General features: G+C 42.9%; 1 protein-coding gene across 9 annotated transcripts in view; it reads right to left on the minus strand.

The window, feature by feature from the left end:
• SHANK2 (SH3 and multiple ankyrin repeat domains 2) overlaps positions 1–21,197 on the minus strand; it is a 640,917-nt gene that overhangs the window by 576,867 nt on the left and 42,853 nt on the right. For 7 of the 9 annotated variants that reach the window (XM_024100174.3, XM_005304567.4, XM_005304566.4 and 4 more), the window contains exon 2: positions 1,850–1,917. The exons of 1 other annotated variant lie outside the window; for it this stretch is intronic. The gene's annotated coding sequence lies outside the window, so the exon portion shown is untranslated. Of the gene's footprint in view, positions 1–1,849; positions 1,918–11,057; positions 13,818–21,197 lie in introns of those variants that run through there. One more of the 9 variants, XM_065592633.1, reaches the window with a different exon arrangement.

Raw genomic sequence — 21,197 nt, forward strand, 5'->3', positions numbered from 1 at the left:
CGCCCCCGGCTGGGCGCTTCCCCTCCCGGGCTCCAGCTGCGCTGGGGAAGCGCCGGCTGGGGGCGCAGGGTCTGGGGGCTGCCCGGGAAACCGTGAAGCTGGTAGCGCTCGGGCAACCCTTTCCCCCTGGCTGGGAGTGGGAGGGAGGAGGGGGCGGAGTTAGGGTGGGGAAGGGGCAGAGTTGGGGCGGGGCTAGGGGTGGGGAAATGGGCGGGGCCATGGCCCGTGGAGGGTCCTCTTTTTTTATTTATGAGATATGGTAACCCTAATTTATAATTGTAGCGGGGTGGTTACCCCGCTCCTACCCGGAGCGGTTAAAAACAGCCCGGGAGAGGGCTGTGGCTGGGGCAAGCAGCTCCAAGGCTGATTGGGGAAGCAGCCTCAGCTGGGGGCCATGCCCCAATCAGGGCCCAGCTGGCCCTTATAAGAGAGCAGTGGGCCAGGAGCAGATGGTCTCTCTCTGCCTGTTGAGAGGGAAGGTCTGGCTGCTTAGGAGCTCACAGGGTACCTAGAGTGGAGCAGGGCTGGGGGAAGGCCAGAGGAGCTGGGGAGTGCTGCCCTGGAAACCCCCCAGGCTGCAGGCCTTGTTAAAGGCCCAAAAGAATACTGGGGTTGCAGAGGGCAGCCCAGGGGTAGGCCAAGGCAGCAGGTCCAAACCCCCCTTGCCAATGATGAGTGGCCGTTACAGACTGCAGTCTGCCCCAGTGAGCAGGGGCTAGATGGTGACTAGCAGTAGCCATTGAGGTGAGGTGGGGATAGGGGGTTGGGGATTCCCCTGAGTGAGGAAACCCAGATTGGGGGTTGCTGCAGTGGGCAGAATCCCTGGATAAAGGGCACCGAGGTCCGGGAGGGACATAGGGGCCAGCGGCAAGTGGGCCACTGGCCTGCAGAGAGTGCTCCGGAGCTGGAAAAAAAGCTAATTCCCAGGAAACCAGCAGGAGGTGCTGCAGGGGTGAGTCTCGCACCATTACAATACTATATAACAGATTAAATAGTCATAGGTAGGTATGGGAGGCATAGATGCAAAGATCCCTTAACTGCTTTAAAATGTGTTCTCATTTAGAGAAGAGAGACAAAGATCTATAGAAATGAGAGGGGAACAGAGACAAACATAGAAAAGAGGAACATGGAAAAGAGACACAAAGAAGAAAAGTAAATACGCAGGCTGGGAAGGTAGGCTGAATAGTAGATATCGAAGAGGATGGAATATGTATAGGAAAAGGGGATCCAGGGAACTTTCATGTGTAAAGTCAGTGGGGGCTCTGCATTGGCGCAGTGGTCCACCCATACAGACATTGCAAGACTGGGGCTTAAATGAGAAGCCACTCGAATTCTTTACTACCCTCAACTTCAGCTGTGTACAATCAGCGTACAATTAACTCAGAAAAAAAGACTAATTAGTTTAAAAATTTCAGTCATTTCCAAATAGTGGATAGCCCTTAAGCCCAACTAGTAAGAAAGTTTAATGTTAGTTTACTCTTGTACTCCGTAATGTATACTTTAAAAGATGTTGGTGGGAAGAGGGGAGGTATATTTGAAAGCAAAAATTAATACAACCATTCTTCTTCATTAAAATATTTTTTCTTTTAGAGTTAGCTTGAGAATTGTTCTGCTGTAGGACCAGTTTTGTTATCCACACAAAATTTAAGCAGGTGGAAACAATTAGTACATTTTCCACTAGGGTTTTATTTTTGTCAGAGGGATACTGCCAAGCCAGTTTTATTAACTCTGCTGTTGCATGCCTTGAAATCTATGCTAAGAATCTTAGTATATAATAGAGGAAAGAAAACCACAGACATGAATAAATACCAATGATTTGTCTGAAATAGCAGCTGATCGACAAACTTACCAGTTAGCACAGACATGGAGAGCAGCTACATCGAGTTCATCAGAATCTAAATCTTTCATTTCAGCTTTCTGTAAAAGGTACAGAGAGGCACAGAGAAAAAAAAATTCAGCAGTCAAAAGGCTACTCCTACTTTCTAAGATCTGTTTATAAAATAGGATGATTCACAGCACAAGAGAGCTAATGGCATGTTATACTGTAAAACACTGAGACAACTGTATATCACACCACTCATCTCAAAAATCACACCGAGTCCTAACATTTAAATATTACACACAAACTCTTAAGGGCAGGCGCTATCTTCATTTTGTGTCTGGTACAGCATGGAGTACATTCTTGCATATATTACAAAGTAACAGGTGGGCCGAGGAATTTGTATTCAGAAGTGGTTTGTGATTAGGTTGAGGTTTTGGTTCTAGGCTGAATCAGAGCTAGCAAACTCAGAACTGACCATGCTAAATTCTTGTGAGCTGTACTTGTGATACATATGCCAAGATTTCAGCTCATTTCATAGGTGCTGGAATTGGGGGTGCTGCCACACACCCTCTCGCTTGAAGTGATTTCCATCATATATAGGGTTTACAGTTTGGTTCAATGGCTCTCAGCATCCCCACTATAAAAATTGTTCCAGCATTCCTGCCCACTGGAACCAGGAAATAGGCTGTTTCTGATTTTGAACCTGGTCCTGCTCTCAGTTGCTCCGATGTGAATCCAAAATAACGACACTGACCTCAGAGGGGTTTTGATACTGTAAAATCAGCGTGAAAGCAGAAACAGGCTATATATCTTTACACTGAGAAGAGACTTTCTGCTTAGGGACAAATTATTTCTTTAAAGCAACTTTTATTCTACTGTAAATTGATCAATTCTTTCTGTGAATTCAATAAATCACTTTTTTTTTTATGCAGAAAGCATCCTTTTACTTTTTCAAAAGATTTACAATAAAAAAAAACACCAAACGCTAAACAGTGAATTGCTACTAGTGCAATTGATTTCGTTGGGACTACCTGCAAAATAAGGTGTGACTCAACATGAATAAGGGTGGTAGAATCTGGCCCTTAATAACTCCCCACTCCAGTGGTCAACTGCCTTCGGTAACTATGTAAGAAAGTTCATTTAGATAACCTCAGTTTATGAAGTATTTTAAGGCATTTCCTACAGTAAGTATAGTTAATACTACAGATAATGAGGCTACTTTCTCTGATTACTGCAGGTAAAATTAGATAGCTTTTTAGGAACAACACTGTAATATGAGATTCTAGTTTTATTATCTTGCTTTGCCCTAATGTAGTACTAGTGGATTATGATCCCACAGATATGGGATCTGTTATGCCTTCATGGGAAAAAAGTATTATTACTCAGATGGTAATTTGGGGTGCAATACAGACCACTGTAGGATTATGTTGCCGCCTACTTTGTAATCCTGAGTGTCTCACAATGCCTGACTGCTATAGCTCCCAACCTGGGCCACTCACAACCAGCCTACCAGCATGCAGGTCACACCTGGAGTGTCTGTGTGCTAGACAGCCTGGTTCAGCAACTCTGACTGCAGCAGCCTGTCTACAGCCCTATTCTGGCTTCCAACAGCCTTGGTTACTACTTGCAGGGTGAGCCTAACACACTTCTGGTCCTGAATATTCCCAATATTGTGCACTCTGCAGTGCCCAGCCCTCTCCTGGACAGTTCAGAGAAATAATATAGTTTATTTGTTCCTCTAAAGACCAAAAACAAATCACACTTTATTAACTTAACTAGGGTAAATACACCCTTTCTTTTAAACACCGCACTGAGTTGGTTTATAGTAAAAATAAAACAAATATATTAACAATGTCTAATTAAAGGAATAAAAATAGAAAGGGTTACAAGCAAATAAAAGTGAAAACATGCATCTAAAGGTCTAAAACTTAATCTAGCAATATACAGGCTTTGTTCACGATGGCTTCTCACTTGTATTCAGTTCCCAATCCCCCTTGGCTAAAGGACATCTTTCACAGCTTGCAGGAGCTCTGCTCCTTTGTGTCCATCAAGAGATGGATGCCAAAGATGGCTTCTCTCCTTGAATATATCTTCCAAAGTTCAATTAACTTGTTTCAAGAGACACGATGACCTCATTCTGTTCTTCCCTTCATGTGGGTTTCCCATCCCTCTATATGATTTCTATGTAAATAGAGCTTCCATTGTTTCTGATTCATCATGCTTAATTTACATAGGAATCAGGTAGATAGCTGTTGTGATATTCCCTCTTGTCTGGGCAGACTGTACAGTCTACTGTCACTGAGTATCCATAAGACCCAATATAGTATTAATACATAAAATTCACAATGCTATTAATCATCAGCATGTCATAGGCTTCCTGAAAAGACCTCATTCTATATACTTTATAATTCAGTAATATTGTATACAATCAGTTGATTCAATTGATTATCTCTTGAGGTTCAGCCCCCAGTCTTTATAGACCAGTTAACCTTTACAATGTATTCTTTGAAAAGTAAAACCCAGACCAAGCTTCTCTCTCTTACTAGGTGTAGACCATATGCTGTCTCCTTCCCCTGCTGCTCCCGCTTGTTAGTTTGAGGTTTGCCTCCACCCCTTGTTAGTCTGATGGGACTGTTTACGCAATATGTAAGTACATTCTCATTGTCTTATAACATACTTTGGAAGTAACTCCCAGGTGGGGAAAACACATTCCTTTGTCTAGTGCAGACGTTTTTACCAACTCTCCCTAGCACACCTGATTTACACACACTTTAGTCATAATTCAGGCATATACCCCGAACTCTTAATATCCATTGAGTATATACATCATGCAAGAATATTAATGATCAGTGAGTTTAGTTTTCAAATGATACCTTGCAAGGTATATTTTGTTCAAAGGTTATTACAATAGTGCATAGGGTATGAATAGAGGGGTTCTTAGGATCACACTAAGATCTTCCCCTTCTGCAGGAGCAACCATGGAAGGGGAACACTTAGGGTATGTCTACACTATGGGATTACTCCGAATTTACAGAATTCGATTTTTGGAAACCGATTGTATAAAGTCGAGTGTATGCGGCCACACTAAGCACATTAATTCGGCGGTGAGCGTCCACGTACCGAGGCTAGCATCGACTTCCGGAGCGTTGCATTGTGGGTAGCTATCCCATAGTTCCCGCAGTCTTCCCCGCCCATTGGAATTCTGGGTTGAGATCCCAATGCTTGATGGGGGCCAAAAACATTGTCGGGGGTGGTTCTGGGTACATCCTCCCCCTCCCTCCGGAAAAGCAATGGCAGACAACCGTTTCACGCCTTTTTTCCTGGGTGAACTGTGCAGATGCCATACAATGGCAAGCATGGAGCCCGCTCAGCTCAAGACAGCAGACATGAACATTGTAAACACCTCGTGCATTATCGTGCAGTTTATGCTGAACCAGAACCTGCAAAAACAGGCGAGGAGGCGGCGGCTACGGCAGCGCGGTGACTAGAGTAATGAGGACATGGACACAGAATTCTCTCAAACCGCGGGCCCCGGCGCTTTGGAGATCATGTTGTTAATGGGGCAGGTTCTAGCCGTGGAATGCTGATTCTGGGCCCGGGAAACAAGCACAGACTGGTGGGAACACATAGTGTTGCAGGTGTGGGACGATTCCCAGTGGCTGCAAAAGTTTCGCATGCGTAAGGGCACTTTCATGGAACTTTGTGACTTGCTTTCCCCTGCCCTGAAGCGCCAGAATACCAAGATGAGAGCAGCCCTCACAGTTGAGAAGCAAGTGGCGATAGCCCTGTGGAAGCTTGCAATGCCAGACAGCTACCAGTCAGTTGGGAAACAATTTGGAGTGGGCAAATCTATTGTGGGAGCTGCTGTGATGCAAGTAGCCAAAGCAATTGCTGAGCTGCTACTACCAAAGGTAGTGACTCTGGGAAATGTGTAGGTCATAGTGGATGCCTTTGCTGCAAGGGGATTCCCTAACTGTGGTGGGGCGATAGATGGAACCCATATCCCTATCTTGGTACCGGAGCACCAGGGCAGCCAGCACATAAACCAAAAGGGGTACTTTTCAATGGTGCTGCAAGCACTGGTGGATCACAAGGGACGTTTCACCAACATCAATGCAGCCAGACACCAGGGTGATTAGAAGAGCACACCAGGAAGCGCTGCGCATCAGAGAAGCTTTGAAAACCAGTTTCATGACTGGCCAGGCTACGGTGTGAAAGTTCTGTTTGTTTCTCCTTGATGAAAACCCCGCCCCCTTGATTGACTCATTCCCTGTAAGCAACCCACTCTCCCCCCTTCGATCACAGCTTGCTTTCAAAGGAAATAAAGTCACTATCATTTAAAAATCATGTATTCTTTAATTGATTATAAACATAGGGAGAGAGCTGACAAGGTAGCCCAGGTGGGGTTTGGGAGGAGGATAGGAGGAAAAGGCCACTAAAAAAATTCAAAATAATGACAGCCTTTTGCTTGGGCTGTCCACTGGGGTTGAGTGGGAGGGTGCATGGAGCCTCTCCTCTCCCCGGGGTTCTTGGGCATCTGGGGGAGGAGGCTATGGAACATGGTGAGGGGGAAGGGCGGTTATACAGGGGCTGTAGTGGCACTCTGATCCTGCTGCCGTTCCTGAAGCTCCATCAGACACCAGAGCATGTCCGTTTGATCACGCAGCAGCCCCAGCATTGCAGCCTTCCACCTCTCGTCTCGAGCGTCCCTCATGGCCTCACGTTCACTGGCATCTTTCCTGTACTTTGATACCGTGTCCTTCCACTCATTCAGATGAGCTCTTTCATTGTGGGTCGATTCCATGATTTCAGACAACATTTCGTCTCGCATCCATTTTTTTTCGCCGCCTTATCTGAGATAGCCTTCGGGATGGAGGAGGGAGACTTCAAAAATTTGCAGCTGCGGGAGGGAGGGAAAAAGGGGAGAGAAGTATTTAAAAAGATACATTTTACAGAACAATGCTTATACTCCTTCACGGTGAACAACACTATTCACATTACACAGCACATGTGATTTCAGTACAAGGTCGCATTTTGCATCTTAATATCGAGCGCCTGCAGCTTTAGTATTAGATCTCAGACGCAGGTCCGGGCAACAGAATTTGGCTTGCATGCGGCCATGGTAAGCCATTGTCTTTCGGCTTCTGCAGCCTTCATAAAAGCAGCGCCCTCCTTTCCCACATACCAAGCAAAGCCCATTGCGTGCTGCAATTTTCCTTAACGTGCAGCAGCAGAAACCAAACTAACACCCCCAATCCAATTCTCTCGGATGATCGCTTTATCCCTCCCCGCACCGCATGGCTGGTATCAGGGAAGATCCCTGCTAGCCAAACGCGAAAAGCTCAGCACCAATACCCCTCCCCACCCCCGCTTGGCTAACAGCAGGGAAGGATTTCTTTTCAGCCATAGGCAAACAGCCCAGTAGGAATGGCCACCTCTGTCCCCTTAATTAAATTCCCATATTTCAACCAGGTTACCATGAACGATATCTCTCTCCTAAGGATAACACAGCGAGATAAAGAACGGATGTTGCTTGAATGCCAGCAAACACCGGGACCATACGCTGCCAGGCTTTGTCATGCAATGATACCAGATTACTTGTTACTAGCATAGCGTGGTCAAGTGTCCTACCATGGAGGATGGGATAAGGCTGCACTGCCCAGAAATTTGTGGAAAGGCTTTTGGAGTACACTTTAACAGACTTTTCCAGTAGCTGTACTGGCCGTGAATGCATCCCAAGTCCTCAGGGCAAATTAATCATTAAAAAACGCTTGCTTTTAACCATGTTTTATATTTACAAAGGTACACTCACCTGAGGTCCCTTCCATGGCTTCATGGTCTGGGATACTGGCTTGGGAGGGTTGGGAGGGTACTTCATTCAGGCTGAGAAAAAGATCCTGGCTGTTGGGGAGAACGGAGTGCTGTGTGCTCTCCGCAAGCTTGTCCTCATCTTCCCCATCCGCAGAATCCTCAGGCATGGCTGACAGTACCCCCTCCTTGGAATCCACAGTCAGAGGTGGGGTAGTGGTGGCGGCCCCCTAGAATTGCATGCAGCTCAGCGTAGAAGTGGCATGTCTGCGGCTCTGACCCGGACCTTCCATTTGCTTCTTTGGTTTTCTGGTACGCTTGTCTGAGCTCCTTAACTTTCATGCGGCACTGTACTGAGTCCCTATTATGGCCTCTCTCCATCATGCCCTTGGAGATTTTTTTCAAATGTTTTGGCATTTCGTCTTTTGGAACGTAGTTCTGCTAGCACAGAATCCTCTCCCCATATAGCGATCAGATCCAGTACCTCCCGTACGGTCCATGTGGGTGCTCTTTTTCGATTCTCGGACGGCATGGTTACCTGTGCTGATGAGCTCTGCATGGTCACCTGTGCTCTCCACGCTGGGCAAACAGGAAATGATATTCAAAAGTTCGCGGCACTTTTCCTGTCTACCTGGCCAGTGCATCCGAGTTCAGATTGCTGTCCAGAGCGGTCACAATGGTGCACTGTGGGATAGCTCCTGGAGGCCAATACCGTCGAATTGCGGCCACACTAACCCTAATTCGAAATGGCAGTGTCAATTTCGGCGCTACTCCCCTCGTCGGGGAGGAGTACAGAAATCGATTTTAAGAGCCTTTTATGTCGAATTGATGGCTTCGTTGTGTGGATGGGTGCAGACTTAATTTGATTTAACGCTGCTAAATTCGACCTAAACTCATAGCGTAGACCAGGCCTTACTATAATAATATCACAAGGTTTCAGTAGTAGTGTCCCTGTCTCATGGTCTGCTTTTTGCGGTGGTGTTTGTGACCTAGGAGAAGAAACTGAGGATCCAGGGAAACAGTCCCCAACTCTGATGCATTTTTTACAGACATTCAGAGCAGAAGTATCACTAGGTGTACTGCAAGATTATCCATGCCCCCAACAGCACTCTGGCTTCTGATCAACCTCTGCCATTGGTTCCCCAGGCATAACTGCACAGAGCTGTAGGAGATTAATGATTGTGGTGATGACAGTAATGCTTGTATGAAAAGCATTCATATCAGTTTGCCATGGATTTTCATTCCTCTCCATGCTGAGCACAGTAACTTTTTCTCAGCCTTTTTAGCTCCTCCATACATAACACAGCCCCTAACCATAAAGCTCTACTGCACTCAGGGGGTGAAGGACCATGCTACAGAGATACTGTCTTCCTCTTTTTGTACTCTCTTCTCCATTGCCATACAATTTTGTTGCCTTCCATGATTCTAAGTAGGGGGGAAATCCAGCCAATTGTGCTGGACAAATATATTTTGCTTTTGGGTACCTAGATGCTATGGGGTGAGGCGCTCTATCCATGGATTGGCATACTAAGAGATCAGAAATGACACACATCAGAGACCCGTTTCAGATGGAATGCACTCACAGTTCCTGTCATTTGGTAGAGGAAGTAGCATTGAGCCCAGTCTTGTTCCCAGGACAATCAATGGTTTAGTCCTCTGTAATGTAATCTGATGCAGTTGAAATTGTGTATTTCATGAACCTCCAGAGAGCAGACAGATCTAGAAATCTTGATTCCAATTTTACTTACACTAGTTCTACACCAGTGCAACTACCTGGACTTCATTTGAGTTGCATCTGATTTACACAAACATAAATGGAATCAAAATTAGGCCTATAGTCACGTTGCGCTTCTTATAGGTCCACTTTGTTGTGTGGTATTGTTATGTGCATGTTGGTAAATATATTTAAATTAATTACAGAAACAAATGTCATTACTTTTTAATTAAAATGCATCAAACTAACCTAAAATGTTCCAATCAGAAAAAACTTACATATTCATTTAGAGCAACATTTCCTGCACAGCTTTTACACATAAATATTTGATTTGAATACTGTTACACAACATCAGCATGAAAACAAATTAAGTAATGAACATATTTGCCACATTAGACTAACATATTTTATACCATATAACAGTCAGCTGCAGTTCAGATGAAACCAAATAGATGTTAGAATAGATGTTTAGACCAAGAGGAATTGTGAGCTGCCATCATTTCAGGCAACAGAGTTGACTGTTCTAGGCAGAATTAGAACCCTCCATGTCAAACAGTTTTCACAATGGGATGTAGAAAGCAGTAAATCATCTAGGGAGGGAGGGACGATTCGATCTACCTATGCAGAATTGAAAAGAAACTTACCAGTTACTGGGGCACCCTGTTCCATAACACGCTTCAGATGGTTCAACTATGCAACTATGGTTCACGTGCACAACTAGACATACACTATCTTCGTAGTGTATGTCTTGTTAGGAAATTCCCACTCCATCTTAATCATATTGTCATAAACTAGGTGAGGAAGAATTACACAGCTCAGCTTTTTTTTTTTTTTTTGCTCTGCCGGTGTGTACACCTCCCCCCGCCCTCATGTGTCCTGATATTTTCTTCCCCTCATCTGGTCACCCTAGCCAGGAGGAGCAACTGCAGGGAAAGTCCAGCTCTGCCCCAGCCTCCCTGGGCTGGAGCATGTCCAGTGCAGCTGAAATCTTTAGAGAATTTAGATGCCAAATTCTAACTAGTCTGAGCATGTGCAAATTGAGATTTTTCAAAGGTTTATAACTTGGCCAAATTTGGGTAGATTTCCAAGGGAATTGGAAACAACACATCCCTGATACCAGGGCAACACCCCTCCCTGCCCTTCTCCTAAATTTCAAGTCCCTTCTCCAAAGCATGGAGGTGCTAGAGCTTCTCAATGAAATGGTTGTAAGATTTAAAAAAAAAAAATTGTCAAGACAATGTATTTTTCCCTAACCTTGTTCTGAGAAATGGCTAAAGCATTTTAGCTGGAAATTTAAAAAAAAAAATCAGCCTGAGGCAGACACACAGCATGGAAAATTTCAGCCTGAATAGTTAAAAGTCTGGCAAAATAATAAGTAAACAGGGTCTTATAATGAAAAGTGTTTAATCAACCTTAATTATAGGTGCTTCTAACAGTTATGCCTATAATAAGTGCTAGTACATGCCTAACTTAGATTTCTAGGCACTACAATACCACAAATAATACAAAACTAGTGGTAGCCTTATGTATCATATTTGGCAAGTTTTTTTATAACTCTGCTTCATTTTCACCTATCTGTATAATAGGGATACTATTATTTAACCACCTCATGCAGACATTTTGAGGATTATTGGTACACACTTTAAATATAAGAAAAGCTGTATAAGTACAAAGTCTTGCTACTTTTTCATGTTCAGCTGCTATTGTACTTACACAAATAAAAGATGAAGGCAACTTTCAGCTTTTGTCCATGTGCAGGAAACTCCTTCACTTCACACCGAGGAGGCAAGAATGCAGGGGTTTCATTATCTTACAAAGTTCAAACTCTTTTATTTACAAATTCACAGTGAGTCAACGGCAGGATTCTACTACATTTATTTTGGCTGTAAAGTTGCTCTGCATAGTTGAACTTTACATCAGCCCTATGCTGGCATTCAGAATGCCAGAAAATAATGGAATCCTTTGTACTCTGTAGAAAAAGATCCAGGGTGAAATTCACTTCTCTGCTGCGGGTCAGTACAAGCTCTACACACAGCTTTACACCTCAAAACAAAGGTTAAGTCGGACCCACCAAAGAGAATCATCCAGAACTCCTCAGTAATTCAGAACCATTTGTATATCTATTATATATACACACACATATTGGTAAAGTACAGAAGTTACTGTTGACATTTCTCAAATTGGGCAAGTTTTTAAAGTTAGGTTCATGCAAATATTTGCACAATCCTAAGTAGTGTATGCAAATCCTAAATCCTTACATGCAAAGTGGTGTATTTTCAAGTGCATGTGCCCAGTCGTTCATTCAATTGGCCATATGCATATGCAAATCTCTTTTGTGGGCACACATGAGAAGTAAAGTAGCCTCAGTTTGCTTTAGCTTAACTAAGGCCACTTTACTTCTGAATTAGAGTGTTCACACAAGGGTTTAATGCACTTTAGCTAATAATAATGCAAGCTAATACTTGGTACCTTTGGTTAACACATATTAACTTTCCTGAGTGTCCCCAAGTAGACAAACACTTAGGGTTCTCTACTGTACCCATCACCATAGTATCTAATGCCTAGTCTACACTACAAAGAGAGTTCAATTTAAGTCACTTTGTATTGACTTAATTGTGCATGTGTCTACACTCAAATACGTATCTGGGCAACATAAGCACCCTGTTACAGCAACACAGTAATACCACTTCCCCAAACAACATTGAACCATAGTTGACCTATGGAGGTTGATGCTGTAATGGACCGGTGCATAAGCAGTCTTGCCTACTGGTCAGAGCTGGGCTGAGGTCTGCCTATCAGTGATGGTAATCACTGGGCAGGAGCTGGATCAATCGCAAGTGCCAGGTTCCATAAGCAAGAGTTAGGATCAGAGTCCGGCCAGGGTCAGAGACCTAAGATCAAAAATAGTGCCAGGTTAGAATCAGAAGGCAAGAGTCAGGGCCAGAGTCAGGCTGGGTTCTGAGACTGGAGATCAGAAGCAGTACCAGGTTAGAATCAAGAGGCAGGAATCAGGGTTGGAGTCAGGCTGGTGTTGGAGGCCAGAGATCAAGCGAGGTCTGGCGCTGCAGCAGGCTGAAGTCTGTGAGGTTGCTCAGTCAACTTCCTGGGGAAACCTCTGCTGTTAAAGAGGCCAATTAGAGGGCAGCAGGTTCCCGTCACTCTGGGTCTCTTGGGCGGCACGTCCTGTAAGCACCTACTCTCCATAGTGCTCCCTGGCTGTGCCCTCTGTGTGGTTTCACCCTTTAAAACCGCTGCATAATTTTGAAATGTCTTTTCCTGGTTGCCCAGCTTGGCCAGCACACCTAGCAGCTCTCCATTATTGTGTGCAACTGCCCAACCAACCAGGCCAGCTCCACACACTAGAAGCACTCCTCCCTATTTTGGCACTAGTCAATCTTGCCATAGAATACATCAACAGAAAGGGCTACTTTTCTATGATTATGCAAGTGTTGGTGGATTACCAAGTACACTTCACTGACATCAGTGTTGGTTGGTCAGGGAAGGTAGCAATTCAGTGTTGCAAGCTTCCACAGTGAGATCGCCATTCACTTCTCAATTGCCAGAGAAGTTCTCATTCTGGTTTGCTCACACTGGGAGGGCTAGGGCGAGTTTGGCATACAGATCCAGAAATGCGGCCTTTCACATAACCTGAATTACAATGCAATCCCACCAGTCAGTGCTGGTTTCTCAAGCCCAGAAGTGGCATTCCACCATTTGCAGTTGCTCCGTGAATGCCACCAACAACCTTGAATTGGTTTTCACTATGTCCCACAGCAAACTACCCTCCAACAAATCATCACTGTGACATCGCGCAGGGTGCAAGCTGACCACTGAACTGCTGTGCCACCTTAATTCTCCAGCCCAGAATATCTCTTACTCTGTTCTGCTACTGAAAATGCACCTGCAAATGCCTCAGTCCCAGAATTGCACCCCAGAAACATGCATCTTAAACAGTTCAAAGCCCACCTTGGACAGTGTAAGCTCATTATGAGTCCTTCATTCCATCAAAGGGTAATGAATATGAAACAGCCTTTTTTAACCTGAGTAGAGATTCTCAAGACACTTCAACCAAAAGCACATTAGTTTAGAAAAAAACAATGAAACAAGTTTATTAACTAAAGAAAAATAGATTTTAAGTGATTATAAGTGATAAAAGCATAGAAGTCAGATATGGTTATGAAAGCAATAAAAAATAAACACGCCAGCTATTTCCTAAACTTTACCAAGGCTAGTAGTTCTAAAAGCAAAACAGGTTGTCTCACCATAAGCTGCAATACATTTCACAGACTGTCTCCTGGGACACTCCTCCCACTGTTCAATGATGCTTCTCTTTGTCTTCCAAACCATCTTGCTTCCACGTATCGAGGTAGCAGCGGAGAAATGACTAGAGGCCTTTTTTCCTCCTTCTTATACCCCAACCCCTTGTGCTGGAAAAATCCTTGCTGGGTCATGGGGTTAGGCAGTCCCATTGCCTATGTGCTCTGCAAACTGTCCTTCAAGTGAACCGTAAATTCTTGTTTCTACTTTCTGTGCCATTAGCTCTGAAGCAACATGTAAATCCTTTGTTTAGAGTTATCAGTTAATAGTTCTAACACCTGTGGTCAGTCCTTTGTGTCTCTGAAGAGCTAGTTGATGGGTGTTTCCCAGACTTACAAATATGTTTCAGTAACAAACATAGCAAAATCTCATAACTCCATGCACAATGTTAATACACACATTTTAACAGGACAATGATGTCCAGTAGAACATGAGTTTTCAAATTATACCTCAGAAGGCATGCTTTGTACAAAATATATCATAACCATACAAAAGTGGCGAACATGGGGTACAGCTGGTGAACAGTGTGTCACAGTCACATCCCCCATTTCTGCGGTTCTTCCTGTAGCTCTGCAAATACTGCAGTATTGTTCGTCCTGTGTTTGCAACACTCATGAGATTAGTGTGGGCTCCGTGCTTCTGTCAGAGATGGCTGACAGCGAAAAGTGCTACATAGGTTTGTGAGATTTTTTAAAATAGTGCAAAAATTATGGGATATGGATAGCATTATGGGATGGAGAAAGTTGACCACTGGCTCCCAGTATTCCCTCCGTGACTTTTTCTGCCCCACCATGCATTGCTAAAATTTCCCAAAAAATAGTGTCACATGATGGCAAGTTGCACACTGGGATAGCTACTCATAGTGCACCACATGGGTGCATTGACACAAGCACTCCTGGTGGGTACACATAGTGCTGATGCAAGGAGACAAGCATGCACATGAGCGACATACTAACTGCAGCAGCTTTATATTGACATAACTTGCGTTGACCAAAGTTGGTAATGTAGACATGGTCTAACTGTTTCTCCTCCTCCTATTTTCATTCACCAGTTATGTGCACAGAGATAGCTTCCCTTTCCTAAATTTGAAGTCTGCACATTATTTCTATATAAAATAGATGTTCAGCTCACCTGGCTCTAAAAGAAAATTGTTACAGAATTATTCCACCAAATCTTATTGCACATCTGTATAATATTGGGTGCCAGAGATCAGCTGAACTAAAGTAATTCACACTTTTGGTTTCACAGAAGTGGCTAAAGTATCCATGTATTAGGGTAGCAGCAATGACTGCTATTATAACAGTATGCCTATGTATGCTTGCTAGGGGGTTACGGCACTCTGCACCTTTCAGGATTAGGCTGTAAGCCACCCATTATATTAGCCCAATTGCCAGTATCACAGGTGTTCCTTTTACAACCAGTTCCCACTCATGTACATGTTTGTGTTCCACAACTTCCTGACCCTCAATGTAAGATTTTGAGTAACACGACAGGAGGATGGTACCAGGGTTTAGAGTGTTGCTAGTGTGATTGTACATATTGTGGGTTCAACTACTACTTGGAAGAGATTTTTTTTAAATGGTTCATTTTAGTCTGTTTGGTTTTAGAGCAACAGTATCAAGAGAATGATGATCTTGAGAATTAATAAGGAAGAAGTTGCTTGAGATTTCAGTGAGAAGTGTCTGTAGAGCAGAGAGGGAGGAGTCAGATTGGAGAGGATCCAGGAGGGCATTTGAGGTGAGGAAGTTAATGCGGCAGTTGCAGACAGTCCACTTACTAAGCTTAGAAGTGAAGGGAAGGAGGAAATTGGAGACAAGTAAAGACAAGGGTAGGTATTTACTTAGGAAAGGGGAAACTTGGGTACATTTGTACCCAGAGGGGATAGAACTTCAGGTAGAGCTTTGTCAGTGTTAAATGTTAAAGCCATGGCTGCAGTGAAGTCACATATTAAAAGGAATCCTTTGTTTTTTGCCATGTTCTGGGATATTTTAGTCTTTTCTCTCGGCAATCTTAAAAATCATAGAAAATACAATAGAAAGATCCTTCATAGTGTGGCTAAAAATGTGGAATATATGGTCACAGCGAATGGTCTTCAAAAATGTCTGATGCTTTGCTTCTGTAGCCTACTCATTTTCAGCATGAGGGACAAGGCTTTAATTCAGCCCAAACACAGGCAGTACAAATACTTGCAGTTATTTATTTCTTTTACAGTTAAGACATGTGGGAAAAGTGCATACCTTCATGTATCTAATCTAACTGATCTGACTGAAGACTCTTAACAGGTACAGGAAAAGGTCAACTCCAAAAATATAGCAGAAAGAGTCAAGTTACAGTAGGGCAAACCATTTTGTATGGCCAATTTGGAGTCAGACTATGAAGGTCCCTCATATGGGCAAGGAAAGGTAGGAGAGCACAAAGGGACTCACCCACACCATGCTCATCCCCCTTCTTCATTCACCCCAAGGGCACACATCAGCCCCAAAATGGAAGGAGAAGAGGTAGTGCCAATGCTGCACCAGGAAACTTTGAGTGGGACATGACCTCTTCTCTGAGCTTCCCATGCAGCAGGGTAGCTCCTTGTCACAATCTAGCCTGTAGAGAGGACACCACAAGGACTTACTTTCCTCTCGTAGAATTTGTGTGTGAGAGTTTCAGGCCATCAGTTGTCACTATTTGGAGGTTCTTTAAACTTAATCCTTGATTTTAATGGCCCTTTCTGAACCTGCTTTTTTCCCTCCAAAATACTTTGCATGTTGTATTTTTGATAGATCTCACTGTACAGTTGATCAGTTTACAAACAAATGAATGTTCAGAATGTATTCATTCCATATTATGCAGAGTGCAAAAACTTTTGAGGGTGGTGTTTATAACAAATTAACTACCTTACTTGAAATAATCTGAGTTTTTGAGACTACTAGCCCAACTCGATTTAACTGGCTATCCAAATCTCTCTCTCAGCCTAGGTAGGACATAGCAAGCTTTGTCTATTAGGTTGCTGGGAGTCTTGAGAAATCAAGAGGTACCATACTGGAGATATGCCATCAGCCATTATATGTTAAACTGCCATTGTGCAGTAATCTTGTTCAAGTAGCCCTGTGTAACTCCTAATACGAAGTGTCATTGCACTGCTTGACACCAGAGAGTTCCCAATTATGGGAACTGCAATGGGACCCTTTAGGGCAATAGCTTTCTACATTTTTACTTTATAAATTAGGACATAAATTCACAGCAGCTCACTCATCACTGTACTATAAAGGACTGTTTTTTGCAGCATAACCTTCATTAAAAAAGGTCCCTTTAGGGAAATGTTGAGAGAATTGGGATCAGGGGACCTGTAAGATATTTAAGTCACTAAGCAGAAGTCATGAGAGATGTGAACAATTGAATTGACAAATGACTGAATGAAGCAGAACATTATATGACCCACATAATAGGGATTCCTGAGAACTCTGAATTTTCTTTCTTGATATGATCAAAATAAGAAGAGACTGCATGAAGCATTATATTCTATAAATGAAAACCAGAAAATAATCTGTATCCATAAACTGCAATAAACCAAGCTGCAGAAAAAATATGAAGATATTTCACCTGGGACCTTTTGTAATTTAAATCACAAATCCATTTTAAGTGGGCTAAATCTCTTCCTAGATTCCAAGTCCAGAAAAGACCATTGTGATTACACTGCTCTACAGCCAAAATGTTTCTGAAATAAATGTAGTCAAACTTTACTAATTCTGGGTCACTGAGAACGAAAATGATGCTTAAAATTGTTGATTGGCTCTAGTTTTCAAGATATGCTATTGGGTCAGTATATACGACCCTTGACTTGGGAATGGCGGAGGATAAGTGAGTTATAAAGGGAAGGGATCTCAATTTAAACCAGAAATGACTAAAATACATCTTTGACTGGATCTATGAATAAATCTATGACTGGGTTTGGACAGTACTTGCTTTTTAGGCAAAACAATGAATGATGCAATCTGAAGCTGACATTGCGTCATACATGATATGAATTGCATCATGTTATTCCTAGAAGTCATGGATGACGCAATCATAACGAAGCTTACATCATTCTGCTGAACAAATTGCCCTATATCAGCTCTAGAAATCATACAGTGTCGTGCTCTCTTGTTTGTCAGTGTTTGATTTTGCAAAGGGACACATTTCTGTTTACCCAGAGTGAGCAGAGATGCCTCGTACTTGTGTGAACAGTGCAGATAACTTCTGCTATGTTTGTGGTGAAGTGACTTTTGCATCACAAAAGCGCAGTATAACCACTATGGTTAAGAGAGCCTATCGCCTTTATTTTGGCTGCAAAATTGGAGATCAGGACAAGAGGTGGGCCCCACACATATGCTGCAACACTTGTGCAACAAATCTTCACCAGTGGTTGAACAGGAAAAGGAAATCTATGCCTTTTGCAGTGCCAATGATTTGGAGAGAGCCAACAGATCATACCAGCAATTGTTACTTCTGCATGGTGCCTCCAGTTGAGAAATGTGCATCAAAGAAGAAAAAGTGAACTGTGCATTATCCAAACATTCCATCAGCTATACGCCCAGTACCCCACGGAGAAGGACTGCCGGTTCCTGATGCACCAGAATCATTCTCACTTGAGTCAGATGAGGAAGAGGATGAAACTTCTGGTCCTGAACTGTCAATGTCACAGGACCCACATTTTCTCCCATCCTCCTCCTCTGAACCTCACCTCATAACACAAGGTGAACTGAATGACCTTGTCAGGGATTTGGAACTACCCAAGAGTAAGGCAGAGCTGTTGGGCTCCAGACTACAGCAGTGGAATCTCCTGGCAGGTGATGTTAGGGTTTCCATGTTCTGTGACCGTCAAAAGGATCTTGTACCATTCTTCTTCATGGAAGGTGATCTTGTAGCCTGCAACAACATCGATGGTGTGATGGCAGCCCTCAACATCGTTCACGATCCAGATGAGTGGAGACTGTTCATTGATTCATCGAAGATGAGTCTTAAAGCTGTTTTACTGCATAATGGCAATGATTTGCCATCAATTCCAGTTGGTCATGCAGTCCATATGAAGGAAACCTATGACAACATGAAACAACTTTTGAGGTGCATAAACTATGACCAACATCAGTGGCAGCTTTGTGGCGATTTGAAGGTTGTTGCTCTCTTGCTTGTTCTACAGGCTGGATACACAAAGTACTGCTGTTTTCTCTGCGAATGGGATAGTCGTGCAAGAGAGTCCCACTACATCAAGAAAGATTGGCCACTCCGACAGTCATTGGAGCCTGGGAGGAAAAGTGTTCAGCATCCACCACTTGTTGAATCAAGGAAGATTTTGTTACCACCCTTACACATCAAGCTGGGTCTGATGAAGAACTTTGTCAATGCTATTGACAAAACACAAGCAGCTTTCAAGTACCTCCATGGAAAATTTCCAAGGTTAAGTGAAGCTAAGATAAAGGAAGGTGTCTTTGTTGGTCCTCAGATTCGTGAACTTCTTTGAGATGATGCATTTGACCATGCACTGTGTGGCAAGGAAAAGACGGCATGGAAAGCCTTCCAGTTAGTGGCAATAAATTTTCTCGGAAACAACAAGGCAGACAACTACAGGTTGTTGGTGGAAAACCTCCTCAAGGCGTACAAAAGCCTTGGTTGCAACATGTCACTAAAGATACATTTTTTTTGCACTCTCATCTAGATTTTTTTCCACCCAACTGCAGAGCAGTGAGCGACGAGCACGGCGAGCAATTTCACCAGGACATTGCAACAATGGAGAAACGCTATCAGGGCAAATGGAGCCCATCAATGCTTGCAGACTATTGCTGGACAGTGACAAGAGATGCTCCATTTAATGAATACAAGAGACAAGCCAAGAAGCGCCAAGTAGACACTGAATAGGACTAAACTATGTACATAATAGTTTTTTGCCTTTTGTTTCATAATAAATTTTATTTATATAACCCTTTTGCTGATTTTTAAAGTGTTACATAAAAAGGACAGATGAAATATTATCATGTAAAGCAACCATAAACACATGAAAAGACCTAGGTTTACAATTTATGATTAAAACTCTATCTACACAATATACATAGACATAAAATGTAAAAACTTAAATATCTTAAACAGTAGCCAATCAGTTGTTTTAATTGTCATATTTGAATTCAGCACATCAAAATACATAATAAATAGCACATTTTATCTCTGAAGCAGATGACTTCTCAAAAATTGTAGACCAGTGAAATCAGAATAGAAAATGCATATAAAAAGACGACAAGCTTATCAGTCATTAAGAAAAAAAGAAAAAAAATAGCAGCTATACTTACGGGATAGGGGACTCTATCCTGGGAACCGATGAGTCTGAAAAGGATTTGCGTGGGTCTATATAACCTATCAGCTTCTGTACCAGATGACTGCAGGATAGCTAATGTGACGCCTATTTTTTAAAAAGGCTCTAGAGGTGATCTTGGCAATTATAGGCCCGTAAGCCTAACTTCAGTACACCTCTACCTCAAGATAACGCTGTCCTCGGGAGCCAAAAAATCTTAACGCGTTATAGGTGAAACTGCGTTATACTGAACTTGCTTTGATCCACCAGAGTGCGCCGCCCCCCGCCCCCCGGAGCACTTCTTTATCACATTATATCCGAATTCGTGTTATATCGGGTCGCGTTATATCGAGGTAGCGGTGTACTAGGAAAATTGGTTGAAACTATAGTAAAGAACAGAATTATCAGACACATAGATGAACATGATGCATTGGAGAAGAGTTAACATCACTTTTGTAAAGGGAAATCATGCCTCACCAATCTATTAAAATTCTTTGAAGGGATAAACAAAGATGTGGACAAGGGTGATCCAGTTGATATAATGTACTTGGACTTTCCTAAAACCTTTGACAAGGTCCCTCACCAAAATCTCTTACCCCATGACTGCTTAGCTTGCTTAAGAGGGAAGGTCCTCTCATGGATCAGTTAGTAGTGAAAGATAGGAAACAAAGGTTTGGAATAAATGGTCAGTTTTAAGAATGGAGAGAGGTAAATAGTGGGGTCCACTAGGGCTCTGTACTGGCAACAGTGTTGTTCAACATATTAATAAATGATCTGGAAAAAGGGGTGAACAATGAGGTGGCAAAGTTTGCAGCTGATACAAAATTATTCAACACAGTTAAGTCAAAAACAGACTGGGAAAATTGACAAAGGGATCTCACAAAACTGGACAACAAAATAGCAGATGAAATTCAATGTTGATAAATGCAAAGTAATGCATATTGGAAAACATCATCCTAACTATACATATAAAACGATGGGGTCTAAATTAGCTGTTACCACTCAAGAAAGAGAACTTGGAGTCGTGGATAGTTCTCTGAAAACATCTACTCAATGTGCAGCAGCAGTCAAAAAAGCTAACAGAATGTTAGGAACCATTAGGAAAGGGATAGTAACTTTATTAGCCATCATAATGCCACTATATAAATTCATGGTATACCCACATCTTAAATACTGCTTGCAGTTCTGGTTGCCCCCTCTCAAAAGCAATATATTAGAAATGCAAAAGA

The sequence above is a fragment of the Chrysemys picta genome, chromosome 4 (assembly GCF_011386835.1).
Source record: "Chrysemys picta bellii isolate R12L10 chromosome 4, ASM1138683v2, whole genome shotgun sequence".
NCBI classification, from domain to species: Eukaryota; Metazoa; Chordata; order Testudines; family Emydidae; genus Chrysemys; species Chrysemys picta.